At 40.4% G+C, this 16871-nt stretch overlaps 1 protein-coding gene across 5 annotated transcripts in view; it reads left to right on the forward strand.

Annotated features, from left to right (window-relative positions):
* The window catches only part of LOC119656731 (ataxin-1), a 217510-nt gene that overhangs the window by 122041 nt on the left and 78598 nt on the right, over positions 1-16871 (forward strand). For 2 of the 5 annotated variants that reach the window (XM_038063269.1, XM_038063267.1), the window contains exon 1: positions 7627-8488. The exons of 1 other annotated variant lie outside the window; for it this stretch is intronic. The gene's annotated coding sequence lies outside the window, so the exon portion shown is untranslated. Of the gene's footprint in view, positions 1-7626; positions 8489-16871 lie in introns of those variants that run through there. 2 more of the 5 variants (XM_038063270.1, XM_038063273.1) reach the window with 2 other exon arrangements.

Raw genomic sequence — 16871 nt, forward strand, 5'->3', positions numbered from 1 at the left:
CAAGGCTCTAAAGAGTCCTGTTTACATTTTCCTGGACTCCCAATTCACCCATTCTATCACCAACTCCATGGAATCCTAAAACTGTGTCCTTTAATCAAGTCCCCCTTTCTCACTTGGAAAAAAGTTCTTCACTATATCCTTCATGAGAGGAAACTACCGTTTCTTTGCTAGATTTTGTTCTTATAATATCGTTTATGCCGTACTGATGGACGGGGGATAAATTTGGCATTTCTACAAGCAAAACGCAAGAATATTCCCTGTTTAGCCTACATGAATGTAGTACGGGGAATTCTCCACACGACTCCCTTTCTAATCATCTTGTCACATCCGTGCTCCTTTTATCACACCACCATCACAAGAATTAATGCCCGAAAATCAGTTTTTGACATTTCGAAAGGTCTTAGATAGATATTTTTATATTGCCTGTGCTCGTCCACTTAGGCAAAATGCATCTCACTGTGGATTAGCAGGAAAATACGCATAGCATTATATGTATGTCGTGACTCCCTTAAATAGGGCGTAACGCGTCAACCACATTGAGATCTGTTTCTACGCTACCCAGGTCCTCTCGAGAAACTTGCACTCCCCTTAACTATTCTGCTCCACGTATTCCTAGCGGGATCCACTCGTCAGCCACCCTGATTCCATGAACATAGCAATGGAATTGTCGCCCATTTTCAATGTGCCACCTACTCAATGCCACTTTCATTTTTTAATCAACACGTCCACTGATAAAAGACCCGTACGCCGCCGAAGCTCTTCTTTCGAGATTGCGTCGGAACAGAGTACCCCGATAATGCAGTGAAAAAAGGCAGAGATTACGAGCAACAGTCACTTTCCAGGTACTACAGCACAAAGAGAATATTGGCACGAAATAACCTCAACTTGATATTGATATCAGATAGACCACTTGTGGTTTCATCCAGGAGAGAAACAATTCATCAAACCCTGCCTCACTTCTACCCTGCGAACAGCGTTACCGAAATGGATAACAGGTGCGGTTTGCCCCTTATATACAATTCATCAACACGACATGAGTATGAATTATATTCGTGACAAAAGCCGCCTAGCACTTCGGACCTAAACCGGCCGAAGCAAATCTAAATTTTTGTTTAGCAATCTAATGGAATTTTTAGTGCGCGGTTCATTTAATGGCTGTCCGCACCAATTGCAGGGAAACTTTTTTCCACTCTTTTTAGTCCAAAGACCCCTCAGTTCTAGGCTAATACCCAAATTTTCGAAAAATAGGCGATAAATTGCTTAACAAAATTTCAAATTTGCTCCGGTCGGCTGGCGTCCGAATTTACTCCATGCATAAAGAATGCGACAGCCAGTCTTATTCAGAATCTTGGTGTTTATTTTCAGTCCGACTCTGCTTCTCTGTACCGAGCCGTTGCTGCCGTCTCCACGTATTCCAGGAGGGCGACCAGACCCGAGTCTGGAAATTTACCTGGTACCATAGGACCCGGGATGGCACTCTGAGAGCATGTGTTCCAGAATAATTCCTGGGGGACATGCTCTCGGCCCCGTTATTTGCGATTGGTGGGCTCAAGCGTGGAGTTGCGCTGTACAACTCGGACGATGTACCCCTTAGTTGCGGCAGCGATGTTAGATAGGCGTCGCATCCACCGGTATGAATGTTGAATCTGTATTCAGTATAAATTAGTACCGTTGTGCTAGTCCCAGCGGGGCTCTGATTATGGTCTCCAAATCAATCCGCATTTTAATAGGACCGTGGGACTATGCTGACATGGCAGCTAACGAGTAGCTTTCGTACTAAAGAAGGGGGGTATGCCGCTCCCTAAATATATTACTATACATATTACTCCCTTATTTATTTATTATAGGCTGGACCAGCATCAGACAAATGTGTAATATCTTGGTGACCTATTCTTGTATCTATCTTGGTAAATGCTGAAACCAAGGCAGATTTGAGAAGGTATAAATTGAGAAAGTACCATAGTTATGACTCAATCAAAACTAGCCGCAATTTTGTAATCTACGGAACTAGTTTTGCTCTTCCTACCACCCTCAGCAAATAATAGTAATAACTGATCCTTTCTAACAATTTCATTGCCTGAAAGACGATAGCGGGTAATCTGATTGGAAGTGACTTTCTGATATTATATTCTGATCGCAAACATTAAGTAATTAAACCACAATAATTGATAGTTTATACCATCAAGGGGAATCAGACTTGAGGGCAATATAGTCTAGATAAGACTAACAGTGGACAGAAGATACAAATTATACGCATATCAATGCTGTGGACACACCTAAAACCAGTTTACAATTTTTCTTATCAAAACTAACTTTTATATGGACAGTCTTCATTGTCCACGAAAAGATATGTTTTCTCATTCCGCAAACACTTAAAGTTTGCTTATCTTTCTTACCACTCCATGCCATTTTTAGCTTATTGCAAGTCGGAAGTTCTTGTCAAGGTTTATTGGAATTCACGGTTAACGTCAGAACTTCACTGTTCTATATACACACTATGCTAAGATATTACTCTTAAATTGGGTTGACAACTTCTTAAATATATTCTCTAGTCTGAAGTTTGGTTTGGTGAAAACCGTCTCCTAACATTGTTTTAGCTCTCTCTCTTTATACAAAATCCAGATTTTATGTAGGTATTCTACTCCTAGTTATAAGATTAGAATTGGTGGTTTGTAATGACTAGATATTTGAGAGGGGGCCCAAAAAATGATTCAGAGTTGACAATTATCCAGTAGCAGAGCAGAGCGAAACGTTGCTATTGATAAATAGCAAATTCCGATTGTGCAGATTGGCCAACATCTATGTGTGATTTTATAGAAGTGACCATCGGTACACCCCACTACACCAGCTAGTTCTCTCGATGGCTGAGTGACACCTTTGCCTTTTAAGGTTGTAAATAGAAAATCATGGATAACTTACAAAATCGACATACTTTCATATATAGTACCTGCCAGCTTTTGACAAGCTTCCTCTTATTAGTGACCGAATAAGAGGTAATCCTCTCGTGAGTAACCATAAACGTTAGTGACATCATTTTCTTCAAAGAACTAAGGCTCGATAAGCTCTTTGAGTTTGTACGATGATTATTCACAAAATTCATGGGAAAAAGACATAGTTCCGTTTACCAAGCCAACGTCACTGATTGCTGCTCTCTCATGCTCCTCTATTAAAATGCCCTTGATCATATATTTTACTACCCCCTTAGTTTCGAATTAAAAGGTACTGCCAAGAGTTTATTTCAAATGTCGCCATTGGGTGTTTCTCAGCGTATATGCCCCAGTTCCCACAAATTCATATTCCTATAGGAGATGAAAATTGTTTTGCAGGAAGTTCAATTAACATAGAGTTTCTTTTGTACGAGCCCCAACGATTCAAGATTTACAATCCTACATACCTCGACTTTACGAGATGTAAATCCGGTCTTCCACGAATTATTGAATCTGGTGGAAGAGCCGAACTCATAGTTACCATTTACAATAACACTGCCTTTTTATTTAAATCGTTTTTATGGATAGAGGTGAACATCAGAACCTACTTTATTTGTGCCAATTCACCCCTTGCAGATTTCAAAGTACCACACGCACTCCGCAGTATCTCTCTGGCAAAGTTGTTTGGAGAAAGCCCCCCTGTTTTTGCATATTGTTATTTCCGAATTCCATTCTAGATTCATTAAAAAAAGGTGTGATTGGCGTCTTCCATTATCCAGTTTCAGATCACATAGTCAGAAAATCGGGGCTTATCGATCTTGTGCAGGCAAGACTGGAAAAGGAAATATTTAATCTCGTCATGTCTTCTGCCCAGCTGTATACCTACATTTCCGTAGGTGAAACCGTGGTTCATCTGCGTCCGGCAATAACTGCCACAATATTATCTGCGTAACCAGCTAAGCGTTCCTAGCATCTGGTCCGAAGATCGACCTCTGTGCTACCCCGGACGTGATTCCCATCTTTGTCTAACCCTTCAACATTTCATAGAGTAGGGATTGGTCTTGTAGATGATCTCTCAACATCAGTAAGAGATAGCCCGGCATATGGAATAAGCATGTCTAACATATCTGTCCATTATACGAAACTGAAGGCATTATGGGAGCACTACGCGTCGAGATCCACGATTATTCATCTTAGCTTACTAGACCGCAACTGTCACTGCTCTAAAACTGAACTGCTTTGGGGATAAGTCCCCGAGGGAATGTATAACTTCAGCGAGTCTACTTCGGCTGGAAGTTCAGGGTCTTCTTTGCCTTTGCTGAACGGCACGGGTCTTGCCTCCTTCCAGCGACAAGGCAAGCGTTGAATTCACCAAGCAATTAGTCGATTGATGGCGAAGCAACAGCTTATGCACCTTTATCCAGATACCGTCGGGTTCCGGTGCGTTCTTATTTTTCACAGGCACGATTGTCTCTTCTATCACTTTCATGATGAAAAATGGCTAATCTTCTGCGCCTTTCTTACCGTTGGCATCAATGTGATGTTTCGAGTTACTAGTTTATAACCCATCCGCCATAGTTCCTCAACCACATCGTTGACTAGCTCCTGCCAACTGCGAGCTTTGGCTTAATTTATTGATCTGTAAAGTGTTGTTTTAGTTATTTTCTACTGTCATTCTAGTTCACCCCTCCTGTCAGTCATTTAAACTAAACATCGGAGCTTATGAGTGCTGATTAGCACAACCGTTCCCCGATCTCTTCAGAGAAAGCAACTCTTCTTTTCGTTGCAAGTCCACGCTTTATGACCTACCTGCCTCCTTTGCGATCTACCTGTTTTTTTTCTGAGGTTAGAGATGTGTACTCATAATCCTGTAATACCTGACCGTATTGGTATCCTGCATATTATGAAACCAATCTTTCACTGTTAAAGAGTTTTTCGCGTATTCTTCGATAACTTACTCAAAAGCGAGTGTTTGACGTAGAAAATTCACAGAAGGCATACCTGGTCCAGCATTAGTTGCCCATAAACAACCACGTTTGATGTCCTCTTCCATTCCGGTCTTTCCTGTAAAACAGTCTAGTCTTTACAGAGCTCCAGTACGTTTCTGAAAAAACCTCTCCTTTTTAGTTAGACTCCCTTTTGGATTAAGTGCAAAACCATTTAGATTTTTTTTAAATAGGAGCATTGCAGAATACTACAGCTACCGTCTCCGAAGAGACAATTGCATCATTTTGTGAGACTTCTCTGACTCCTGCTCGTGTGCATCTAGGAATTTTGCTAGGTGTTTTAGCCACTGCATGCAGACTGTCCTTCCTTCGTTCATACCAACGTATCTTACCATTGAATAGAAGGTCCTTACCCCAATTGGTCGACGGCTTCGCGAACTCCCATTGCTTCCCGAAATGTGCCAGCTAGCAACGGATCACTCCACACCGAAAATTTTTCTTAAGACTACTACCTAGAATGCAGGTACGAGGATCAATCAAATATAAACGTGAATTCTTATATCAAGCTTTGTTGGAGCTTTTTTTCATAAACTCCTTTTGAGTCTTCCTACTCCACTTTCGTACCTACCACCGATATTATTCCTTTTCAGCCTATATTGGAGCAATGAGTGAGCAAATGATTCCTACTTCTGTTGCACAACGGAGTATTCTAAAGTTTGTCACGCGAGGAAAAGTGAAATCTTCAGGAATTTCAGCACGTTTACGGGCGCAATTCGGGGCTGATTCTCTCTCTAAAATCCGCCTGTACGATTGAAAAAAAAAAATTTGGAAGGACCCAAAATGGTAGAAAATCAGAGACACGATCGGTGTCCTCGAACTTCCATCGCAGACAAAAACATCCAGCAGTTGGGGAGCATTTAGAGGAATGCCGGCGCCTCACCGTGGAAAAAATTGCCTTTTCAGTAGTCACGGGAGTGTCCATTCCATCACCAAAGTGGAACTTGGATTCCCAAACATCTCTGCACAATGGGTACCTCAGCTTCTATCTCTTCATAAAAAAATGCCCGCTTGGAAACATGACAGAGGTTATTAGCTTGTTATGTTGTGATGAGACATGGTTTCACCGCTACACGCCTTAATCAAAGCAAGTGAGCAAAAAGTGGCGACTAACAAATGAAGCTTCGCCAGTTAAGGCGAAAACACGATTCCTCTTTGGACAAAACTAAAGCTGAATTTTGAAGCAAAAGACGGAACTCTCCAATCAGAAGCTATACTTCTTCACGACAATGTACGGACTCACACGGTGCGCACAACTCGGAGCAAATTGAAAGAAAGTCCAGATTTGTTCATCTGTTTGGTCTGTTGAAGGAAGCTCTTTGGGGTTTAAAGGTACAATCTCGATGAAGAGGTTGAACTCTTCGTCCCCAATTATTTAACGACTCAGCCTTCAACTTTTTATGACGGTTAAATCCAAGAAAACTAGAAAGAAAAATAAAAAAAAATGTTTTGAAATTATTTCGTCCAGAAAAATTTTCCCTTTATATTTGACTGATCCTCGTATAATGTCAACTACCAATTGGAACTGATTGCTCGCGCACCCCTATTGTAGATGACTCGTTAAGGAAGTCAGACGACCTGTAAAGATTTTCGACTCCACTATTATCAAATGGTGCTATGCTCAGTGGTTGTATGCTATTTGTGACATGCTAGATCACTCTAGATATCTGTTATCATTCATTCATTGGTTTGGGATCAAATTATCATTCATTGGTTTAGGATCAAATTAAAACAGATTATAATCTCACCTCCTACTGTAAAATTAAAAAGAGTGCTTAGTTGTTGCACCGAGCCCCTTATTTTTTACACATTGTGCAACATTGAAACTCTTTCCCATGCTTAAACGAAACCAACTAACCGTCGTAAAATAGCAGCGGTAACAACTTAACGGTAATCATTCTTAGCACCCCATGTTCAGGAGTACCGCTTGGAAAGTCCTCTGTCAATATTGGTTCCATAGAATCTGAACCTAAGACAAAAAAAAAACCCTTTTAGTGTTTCTAGAGACAGTTTTCGCAAGCTCTTCGCTTGTTACATAATGAGAACTTTATCTTGAATTTTAGTCTTCTTAATGGCTTAGAATCTTACTTACTATTTGTGAGCATCTTGCATTGCTGACTCATTCTAAACAATGAAGAGTTCTACATACGTCGGTCCGGAAAAAAAAGATATTTCGGCGGACGCCATGGGTTCAAGGCGTGACCATTCAATAAGCACTGGTTCGGTCTAGCTTCTAAGCCTAGAATACATAAAAGATACAATAAACAGAAATTGATATGCACTCAAACATGTTAATTTCCCTTTTATCGATTCTAATAATAGTAAACGGTGAACATAGGTCATCTAGATGATTGAAAGCACCCTCCACCCACTATCAACTTACCCATAACTTTCCGGATCAGATTGATTGAGAAATCAAACCTAGTCCCCGCCGAAAGATTCCATCACGACACTCGCACTTTATTCCGACCTCCCCTATTATCTGTGTGTACGGTGTCAGATCCACAAAGTGGTACGGGGGCTCACTGCTGTTGCTGCTACCGTTGTTGTTGTCATCGTCGTCATTGCCTTCGTCTTCGCCTCCATTGCCATCGGGGCTCGAATTGGAGCTTTTTTTTACAGAATGATATGAGGCTGGCATAATTGTACAGCCCGGCTCGGAATTCCGTAGCTTACTCAATAGTGGAGCGCGTAGACTTGGGGCTGTTATGTAAAGCTCGTATGTAAACGGTTCGTAGCGTAGTAGATTGCAGTTTTTCGTTAGGTTCCCGATCGAAATGTTGTTCACTGGTCGCCAGTTCTAGTGTAGAAGGAAGCAGAGTTATTTCTGTTCCCAAGTCAGTCCTCTCGGGGCTCTCACATTTCTTGGTCATCCCCTCGGGTCCACTCTCTTAATCTAACGCGTTAGCCCGTCCCGAAGCCGCGATAACTCGAAAATAATCACTCTCAAATTAGAATCTTTTATCTGAGTTGGGGCTTTAGATTGCCAGCGTGAGATTTATTGCTTAACATTCCTTCTGAGCAATTAGTCCCTTCACTTGAAACCATCCTTCCGGGAATCGCAAATTAAGGATAAGTTCCTTCGGGGCATCTGGTTCTGATTCGAATCCGGAAAGTGACACACTATCGTGAAAAGCACTAGTGAAACTTTCATTTTCAAGGTCATTTGGATAAAGCAGACAGTTTTTCTATTTTCTAGTTGGGTTTTGTGCCGGTCTAGCTGTGTGTGTGCAGAACGAGTTCCCCAAGTGAAAAGTGAGTGTGTGCCACTGAATTAGCCACTAGCGGCTGAAATGTGTCCAATGCACTATTCATTCATTGAAGTTGTTATGTGCGAATTGGAGTCTATTTATTGCAACTGTTTAATTCATTAGTTGGAAGCGGTGGAAAAAATCCACAGCCATGCATGCGAAGTACATGAAGTAGTTTGAGCAATGATCGCCTGCTGACGAAGCCAAAACAACTCGACGGAGGAGAGGCTCTTGGTCGCGGCTCGTGAGTAATGCATGCGTGAAAAAAGCGAAGCAGTTATGCAAATTACAATTATTGTTGTTCTGTGTAAGTCTTGCCTATTATTATAATTGTTACTCATTGCTGAACATGACCTTTAAGGCTTGTGGTTTTCTCTATGTTTCTGGGTATTTTGCGGTATCCATATCAGTGCTAACACGCGTTGAGCGACTTTTTTCACGTCTCCATTTCGGCCTGCTAGTTTTCTTAAGACAAGCGACCTTGTCTTGGTCTGCTCTTTGACGGAACTGCTTAGAAACTATTGTAACCTGAGTGTGGCGAACGATATTGCCGACACAATAGCCGTAAAGGATTTTCCTGCTCGTGCGGCTCTTTTGCACATGTCTAAAGTCTAGCGTTACGAAGTGAGATTTCACTTTTCATTGTTTTATATAAGCAGGGGTGTGACGATGGGCGGTGGGGAGGAAGTCGAAACAGCTGTTTGATACCCATGTTTATATTTGAATATGGAGATAGTGTTGCTCAGAAGTAGAGGAACATCGTCGGTCAGGGCAGGGGAAGTTCAGAATGTTGGATAAAATCAGCTGTGTTAGATTGTTAGGAAAATCGTTTACCATTCCCTTGTAACTCTTGACAACTCTAAAAGCAACCTTTGTACATTCTACGTTCGCTAGGAAGGGATAATTGACCATATAACGAATAACAAAAAATTAGACCCTTAAGTTGTGAATCCTATTGTAGATTACGTTACTATGTAGGTGTTGACAAATCTTTCCACGTAATTTTGAACATTTCTTTTGCGAAAGTGTGAAAAAACTTGCTTTCCACCCTTAGAGATTATCTTGCTCAAAAAGCCAATTTAGTGGTTTCGGGGTATAAATACGTGTACATTGGAATTTCCGCAATTATAATTATCAATTAATTATGTTTGCTAACATAAATTTTGTATGAAATTGCTCGCTTCGTTTACTTTAATGGTATTACGCAGTTTGAAGATATGAAACCAAAAAAGTGATGGAAATGTCGAGTAGCTGTGGATGATTCGCGACAATATATTTGAATCAAATAAATAAACTCATAGAGCGTTATATCGTGATTAGGAAGAAGTTTTTTGCCACCAAAGATTAGAATGATTCTCAATACATTCAACAAATCACATTAAACTATAGTAAATTTATGATATATATGGCACCTGACACAATTAGGACTTTTTCTAGTCAACTCATAGACTTGACTAATAGACCTTCAATGGTGCTATCATCTCAGATTCATTATTTCGATATATCGTATGAAAATACTATAGAACCTGAGCTGATTTTGTTCTGCAGAAAAAAGGGTTAGCCAAGAACAACCCTTCCAGAAGTTCAGTGATCGATTTCCTATAAAATCTGTTTATAGATTTTTACTATTGAATTTGTCGTTATTATTGTCTACAAGGATATGAACATTGCTCGCAACCACATCTAGAAATCTTAACAAAATTTCAAGAGAATTCATCCTATTGTGGGTGGCTGGCACTTTCAGGCACATCAATCATAAGCAGGGTATCTGCTGGCTTGTTTATTTTGTGCTAAGCTGATGAAGGAGAGGTACTACGCCTGTAGAATTCAGAAGACTTACGTCAGACGTTCTTTTGGTGACTAAGTTTCTTTATCACAGACATTCGACCTTGGAAATTTTAAAAAGTCTATACTTTAAAGTCTACTAGTTTTTTGTCGCTGTAGACTGCCTTTTGTTGAAGCTGACTCAATTAGTGTTTTCCGCTTATGTGTTTTGTTATCAGCATGGAAGTAGAAAGTGCTCAAACTGAACATCAAAACTGGCTTTTGTCAAACACAAAGGTAGAGCTGTTAAACACATGCAAAAAGTGGAAAATTTTCACCTCCCAGGTCCACTAGCATCTAAGTTCAAATCCTACGAAACACCAATCGACATGCTTGCTATCCTATTCGGAAAGGTCGATCGAATCTTGGTACTTTGCTCTCTCACACGTCATTTACAAACTTCACCTGCCTTAAACCTGGCGCATAGCGTAGACTTTAGAACCAAAATTCCTGCAGATGTCTGAATAACACTTTTTACGCCTCGAAAGTAAACCATAGCAAGGGAAAAAATAAACGATCAAACTGCGTTCCAAATGCACAGTAATATAGTTGCCGTGAACGATGGAGAGAAAATCCACGAAGGATTGCATTCTCATCCAATATCCCTCTTTGCGTCAAACTTAATGAGGCGCGACCTATGGACTCGCCTCCCCGTATTCACAAACTCCAATCCTCCAAAATTCAAAAGAAGAATCCTCCGAGAATTTTCGGCCCCCTACATGAGGACGGCCGATTCCGTAGTCTACATAAGAACGGTTGTGGATAATGCGGTGTACGGCTTATTTAATCCTAAATGGGGAGGATCATCCAGCCCAGAAAGGTTATAAGGACAATATCTATGGTAGAAAAAGAAGACGTGGCAGACCCTGCCTCAAGTGGAGCGATGACGTAACCCAGGAGGCCACATAGCTTTTAGTGATATTGAATTGGTGGACCTCGTCTCGAAACCGGATTGTCTGGAGTTCCTTAAGGCAGACCTAGATCGGATATCGGCTGTTGCGGCGTTAATGATGATAATTCTGCGATTTTTTGGAGGCCAATATGTTGGCTATCCTGTTGATGCAAAGGCTAAACTGCTGTCTTTGGTTAGAGCCATCCATAATTGCTTGTCCCTTAGTGTTGATAGTCTTGATCCCGATTGCACATGTACCTATCTTGAAGAATTCCAAAATTTGATCTGAGCTAACACTGAAAATCGTAGATATTTTGAGCGTTTCTACCGAGATTAATAAACAGACTCATGTAGCTTCCATGTAATTTTTAATATAGATATTTCCCTAAAGCATAATAGTTGATGCTCTGTTTGATGGGAATTCCGGTAGCTCAATGCGCTTTGCCATAAAGGAGTGTAGTACTTTAGAAGTGATATCCTTTTATTATTAAATAAAAAGTGTTCCATTTTTTATTTATGTTGGTCTATGCCATCCGCATTCCAATGACTAATTTTGATCTCGTTCATTTCCGAGATTGTGTCATTTGTATCGGCTGAATCAGTTCTTATTGCATGCTTTGAATTGCCGTCATAAATTGCGTTATGCTGCCCCTTAGGGTTCTAATCATTACTTCAACATTTTGGGTTTGCTACTACTTTTCTCCTACAGTTTTTTGTATTACTGGAATCTGCTGCGATTTCAGTACAAGCGCGTATCAAATATTTCTGCTAAATTGTGTAGTTCTTCCGTTATTAGGTGTTTGGTGAACAATTTGAATCTTCATTGCTGAGGATACACTCTCTGTTTCACATCCATATAAACAGGGCTTCCCCAGATGTTGGCTGTATGATTGTGTATGCCTTAATTGTTGGAAAGTAATGCAAAGTACTGGAACCTCTCGAGAATCTTCAACTGTTACTCTAAGATACAGGAGGTTGCGGAAATCGTATATTGGGTGTTGTTTGATTTTTTTTGAGCTCCTTGCTCTCGGGTTCTATTTCCTCTCTGAATAGTATTTTTGTGGTGTTGTAGCTTTTCTCAATGGTCAATGATGATAATCATAATGATTTGAGCCAACATCGATATGCTGCATAATTTAAATAGCGCATGCAACCATCATTACGCTTTTTCAAGCTTTTCAGGTGAGCAGTTTGTAAAAATAGGTTCATCGTCTACCAGATCCAAACCGACTCTCACTCGAATTTTCTCTTAGCGTAGGGAACAGACGATAATAACAATCGTTGGTGCAAAAATCCATATTGGATCAGGGCCTTGAAGTGTGTTAGAGCATCTCATTCAAGACCGTAACGGAACACTACAGAATAGCCTGTAGGCGGCAATGTGGTCAGCATTGCGCTCGACCGAGATTATTACCCTGATTTAACTCAGGAACTCATTCACAGCTGAATCGACTGGTATCCGACGTCAAATAACGATACAAATTCCACTGCTACCAGTGATATTTGAACCGCGATCTTCCGTACGACAGCCTTGTGCTTTAATCACTCAGCTATCCAGATACAGATGATAATAATTAGGTGAATCCGGAATGTAAGTGGCTGATGGTTTTCCGTTCAAACTTTTGGGGGAAAAGATATGTGAGCCTTGCCAAGGAAGCGCTTAAGCTGTATATCTTTCTCTTCATTGGAACTGGATTTCTCACCTGACTCTCACCATTTGCGGACTATAAAGCCTTAATAATTATCAGCAAGTTTCTGGGCAGAGTGCGTGACAGCTTGAATGCAATTCTGTGTGTAATCCAGAGTTGAGTCTTCCGTAACGGATTCACGGGGAACGCTAGGGAAACTGGACTAATTATTCTCACTAGGAACGTTAGGAGGGTCACCTCCGCGCCTCCCACCTTATCAGGGACGCAAGTTCAGCGAGGACAAATGGTTACATATACAAATTTACGAGTACAGTTCAACTCCAAGCTAACATGGAAGCACCATATTCAGGAACAATACAATAAATTCTAAGATAAGCCCTGGCGACTTTCACCACAAACGATTCATTAGATGCATATATCCAGAATAAAAAACACATTTTGATGTATCGGCTCGGTTACACTGGCCTGATACAATGTCGAATAAAGATCCTCGTCGAAGCATAGTCCCGATACGCGTGGACGTTTTGATGAGGAAGCGGAAGTGGCAGTTGATATGTTTAACATTAAGGAAGGGCGAAAAATTAATTGCACATATTTCCACCCTTTCACACACATCGCCTGATGTGTAAAGGAAGCCGGGCATTATATTACTCTCTCGCGTAGGGATTTTTATCAAATTGAAGTACAGAGTTGTGAGACCGTCTGATGGCAAAAACACCTAGCTCTTCCCTTTTGGACACCAACCAAGTGCTACTAAATTTAGGAACACTCAACGCGAGATTCAGGAAGCCACAACTACCCTCCTATCTCTATCAAGCTCGAACTTTACCCCACTAAAAATGCATTGAGTACAATGTGCAACTCGGCTCTTCGTTTTTTCACTTTACAGCATGGCCTCAACGGAGATGAATTATTGTGGCTTCAGGAGGTATGGAATCGACCGGAGATACAACCTTTCAATCGTAAGAAACAGCTGCTTCTATTTTACTGACATATTGTTGTGGTTTGAATTTTGCCAGCTTTGGTGAAAATAATAACCGATATTTTCATTATTAGTAAGTGAAAAGTGAATTTTTCTCAGAGCATGTGTTTTGTGTTAATTGACTATCGACCGTCGAGCCGCGACGGATAGATATGGTGGCTTTTTCGCATGGATTTCAACGGAAAAATTCGCTCGTCCACCACTTCCGCAATTAATGCCAGTATTTGGAGCAATTCTACCTGCCAGCGGGGCGAAAGTTAAAGAGGTATTGAAACGAATGATATCGAGGAAGGAAGCAGGACGTTACAAATTTGCGGTTGAACTCTGAAAAAGGAAGAGGTGGGACCCAACACACTGGCTCAGTGGGTCTTCGAACGTTATTGAGGGGTACTGGCAAAAAATATGAAAATATGAAAAAGAAAAGATCCTACTGCCCAAGGAACCCGCGGACTGGATTTAATTTCTCTATCGGGAACCGAAGAGTGAAATTCGGCAAATTTATTAAAACTGCTTCGCATCTACGCCAGTGTTCATCAGAGAAGCACACTTTCGCCACTTCTCGTTCTTATTATAGACACCAAAATGCTTCACATTCAAAGAGCACCGTTTTACATACTGCTCTGTCCAAATTATGCTTTTTCGGCGACTTTATAATGCCGAGTGCTTGCCGACCACCAAAGGCATTAAATGTTGCCTTGCAGCAATGTTGCGCTGAATTAGTGGTATAAAACGCTGTGGTCACGTCAGAAATGAGGACCCCCGTTGTAAAACAATCTTTTCATTGGCAAACATCGAAGGCTGATTTAGATGGTATGAGTTTGAATTTCCTTCTTAACAGACCATGAGCAGTTGCCTAAAATTGTTCTTTTTATGTGCGATGGTTTATCGTAGTTCAATTGCCGGTTGGTGTCACACTAGTGTCTACACTTTAGCTGTGTGATTATACAAAAAAAAGGGTAAACAAAGACGTAATTGAGGCTCGTCAACCTCTGAAACAGTTTGTCACTTAAACGAAGTCTTTGCGCATAGCCATTAGGATTTAATTTTCGGGGCCGTTGTCATTCCTAGCGGTTTCGACTGTCGAATTTGCCGTGTCTTCCTTTCAGTGGTGGTATTTTGTTGTTTTTTCTCTTGAGTTTGATGATGAAGAACACAACTACTTCTCTCTCTCTATATATGCCGATTTTCCTCTCATTAAAAGCGTCCCAGGGGAAAATGCAATTTGTAGATATTCTCTCATATGTATATACCGAAAATCATATGAATATGCCGAATAACGCCACTTTTAGTAAACCCAAATGTTAGCAGAATTTTGGTTCCCTCCATAATTAGGAATCCATATAAAAAGTCTCCGCCGACTTTTGGTTAAATTTTCGGGAAAACCTTTCTTTATTGCTAATTAACTTTAATCGAGTACATAGTGACCGTTCTCCACTTTTTATATATCTTCATAATTTCATCGGTGTAGAACTTCGCCAAGGGATTTTCAGCGACTTTTTTTACCATTAAGAGAGTTGCGCAGTGCCCAAAACAAATGGATTTCAAGTCTGTAAGGTGGAGGTATTAATACTTGTCAACCAAGTATCGCTAATTTGTTCCGAGTTAAAAAGGAATGGCCAATTCTGATTTCTCTTTCTTGGTTGGTTTGTTTAGCGGTCGAGTTGTGCACGATAGAAAACCGAATTGATCGTGTCGTTGCATTATAGCAGTTTATATTAGACAATTCTCTCCAATTCTAATCCCACTAAAAACTCGACATAATCTTGTTTGCCGTAATCCAAGCTTTAAAGTCGTTTTTGGAGAGTCATCTGTCTTTGACGATGATCCCTTGTGTTCCATATTCCGTTTTTATTTGTTTTTACGGCTCTGTGCAGAACAAATCCTTATTAAAATCTATTCACTGTCTGCCACTCACACTTTTCTCCAAAACTGGTACACCGACCCATACGCAATTTGGTGGACAGATGGGAAGTATGAAATCTCACGCATGCACTGAGTAACATAAATTTTCGTCGAGTTTAAAGGGGGCTCCCCATAGATGAAAAGGGGGGTGTACACATTTTTTTCGCCGAATAAAGTCATGTAGGGTATCAAATGAAAGTTCGATTATTACTTTCCGAAACAAGTATTAGTTTTAACGCGAATTGTGAAGTGCGCCAGTAAAAAATCAAAATGTGCACACTTGAAATGAGACAGCATTCATTTTCGGGAACCACCTAACCCAAAAATCTGAAAAAAATCTGGGTGATACTCTTATTTAAAATTTAGGTCTCAAAATAGGTCCCACTCCAATATATGCTCAAATAAACTTACTAATACTATGTTACCAACTTTTAGAAAATGACTGAAAAAGCCCCCTTAAGGTCGTCCTAGGAATTCTAAATTTTGCACCTGTCTAGAGGGCAGTATCACGTATTGTACTGAACAATTAACTTCTTCCTAGCTCTTTTTGAGGTTTTGTTTGTGAACGAAATTTAGTGAGATAGTGCGAACTGTGAACACCCACACATGCAGTTACGTCTTTTTACGTTAAGTCTAATGGGGACTCCTCATACATGCGAAAGGGACGCGTAAAATTTTTTTCACCGAACATAATGATTTGGGTATCAAATGAAAAAGTATTCATAGAAACCTTATGAATACTTTTTGAAGCCAGTCTTTGTTTTGACATTTGTTGGAGAGGCGGGGAGCGCAGGGGGCGAAAGTGATGGTCTCTTTAACAGAACCATTCTCAGAACCTACCCAACTGAAAAACTCTGAAAAAAATCATCATCATCAGGTGCCTCTATATGGTGTCCAGACCTCAAAATACTCTCCAGATCGATATCTACTCAAATTAAGTTAATAATAGAATATTACTATATTTTAAGGAAATCCAGTGGGCTGTAATTTTTAGATAATTCCAAATTGCCATGTAGTTGGTGATTAGTGCCTCCGCTAGCCCTGGAAGCTTGCATGCTGCTCAACCATTTGTATTATTTTATCGACTTTTCCAGTGAATAGCCAACAAAGCGAGGTGCATTTTTGACATTTAAATTTTTCGAATGAAATCGATCCCTGTTCCGGCGTTCACCCACAGTATTCTCACCATATACTTCAGAAATTTCTGGGCATGCTTTTGCATCATTTTCATCTTTCCTATAGTAAAGCATCACATAGTGCATTTCTTTAGATATCTTACTCATTTTTAAATCAATATAACTTTTTTTATGGGCAACGAACTCTGTTCTCTGAGAACTGCGGAACTCTCTGGACTAAAAGTGTAGCCTGAAATATCACCTTTTAAACGCACATCAATTTGACGTAATTGGTTTAGTGTTGACGGTTGTATAAAGATCAACGC

Source organism: Hermetia illucens, chromosome 5 (genome assembly GCF_905115235.1).
Source record: "Hermetia illucens chromosome 5, iHerIll2.2.curated.20191125, whole genome shotgun sequence".
NCBI lineage: Eukaryota > Metazoa > Arthropoda > Insecta > Diptera > Stratiomyidae > Hermetia > Hermetia illucens.